Source organism: Colobus angolensis, unplaced genomic scaffold, assembly GCF_000951035.1.
Source record: "Colobus angolensis palliatus isolate OR3802 unplaced genomic scaffold, Cang.pa_1.0 Scaffold169, whole genome shotgun sequence".
Lineage (NCBI taxonomy): Eukaryota > Metazoa > Chordata > Mammalia > Primates > Cercopithecidae > Colobus > Colobus angolensis.
In genome coordinates, this window is record NW_012114810.1 from 3,628,258 (window position 1) to 3,630,161 (window position 1,904).

The window sequence follows — 1,904 nt, forward strand, 5'->3', positions numbered from 1 at the left end:
ATGCTTTTTTATGTGTCTTTTTGATTGGCCACTTACTTTAGGTTTGTGAGATTCATCCATATTGCTGTGTGTAGCTGTAGATCATTTGTACACATTGCTGTATGGAATTCCACTGTGTGATTATACCACTGTTTTTTATTCATTGATATGTATTTGTATCTTTCTGATACTTGGATATTATGAATAACACTAGAATAATATTTTTTTTGAAAGAAGTAAGCCTTTATTTCTTTGTTTTGAAAATAGACCTGGCTGAGTTGGTTGCCTTTTGGTGATTACTCAGATAGGCCACATCTCATATTCTCGTACAACTCCTCCAACCCTTCCTTGGCTTCAGCCTTGGCTGGAGCTGCAGCAGGAGCAGCAGTAGTGGCAGTGGCCCCAGGGGCAGCAGCCACAAAGGCAGATGGATCAGCCAAGAAGGCCTTGACCTTTTCAGCAAGTAGGAAGGTGCAATCAGTCTCCACAGACAAAGCCAGGACTTGCTTGTACCCATTGATGGTAGAATGAGGTACTGATGCAACAGCTGGGTAACCAATCTGCAGGCAAACATTGGCAACATTGCGGACACCCTCCAGGAGGCGAGAATGCAGTTTCCTATGGGATATCAAGCACTTCAGGGTTGTAGATACTGCTACTGTTGAACAGCTGCTGGATAATCAGCCCAAGGGGGAAGGGAGAGATGTTCAGCATGTTCAGCAGTGTGGCTTCGCTGGCTCCCACTTTGTCACCAGTCTTGATCAGCTGCATATCACTCAGGATTTCAGTGGTGTCACTCGTGATTTTAGTGGTGATGCTTAAAGCTTGGAGAAAGGAGGTCTTCTTGGGCTCCAGACCGGTGTTCTGGCCTGGGACAGTGACTTCACATGGGGCAATGGCACTAGCATGGGTGGCAGCTGGCACCCTACTAGCCAGCAGCATGTCCCTGATCTCAGTGAGGTCCTCCTTGGTGAACATAAAGCCCACATTTCCCTGGATATGAGGAACAGTTTTTCCAGAGCAGGGTTGTTTTCCAGGTGCTCTTGGATGGCCTTGCACATCACGGTGTTCTTGCCCATTGGCACCACGGCCTTCCCTCAGAGGGACATGTGGATCTGCTGCATCTACTTGGAGCCCACATTGCTGCTCCTACAATGAAACATTTCAGATAATCATCGAAAAATTGGATGATCTGAAGAAAGTAGTTGGACTTCCAGGTTATCCTATCTTCCCTGGGCTGCATGGCAGTGTGTCAGGGGTTGCCACGAAGGGTTTAAAGGTGATGGCACTTTCACAAGGATGCCTGGTGAGAGCTAGAATGAACATTCTAATATTTGACTTTTGGTGACTGTATGCAGGGCAGATGCCTAGGAGAGGAATTGCTCAGTCATGGGCTGTGTATACATTCTGCTTTAGTAATGACTGTCAAAGAGTTTTCCATAGTGGTTGCACCAATTTGCACTCCCACAACCTCACCCACACTGTGATTCTGTCTTTTTACTTTTATCCCCTCCAGTCAGTATGTTGTGGTATCTCTTTCAAGTTTTCATTTGCATTTCTTTGATGAATAATGAGAGGTTGAACACCGTTTTTATATGTTTATTGTGAAGCTGAAATATTTTTATTACCAGGGTGTGCAACATAAAAACTTTCAGGACTCGGGAAGAGGAGGATACTTTCTCTAATTGCTTAGACTAGTTTCTTCTTAGACCATTGTGAGGAAAGGAAGTTCCATCTTCTGGTGCTGGGACAGAAAAGGGGAGCATATGAAAGGGAGGTGAGGACCTCCACTTTTCGTCTTTGCCAGAATCTGCTCTGGGTTTGACAAGAAGCGTGTTCTGTACCCAACAGCCGGTTTTCTCCTGCCCTGCTGTGATGTTCCCCAACCTTGGGGCAGATGTCCCTCCAGTGACCGGCTGACTAAG

The 1,904-nt window shown here is 45.9% G+C and overlaps 1 pseudogene; it reads right to left on the reverse strand.

The window, feature by feature from the left end:
• Positions 1-275: 275 nt before the first annotated feature.
• Positions 276-1,222, reverse strand: LOC105508946 (annotated as a pseudogene).
• Positions 1,223-1,904: the final 682 nt, after the last annotated feature.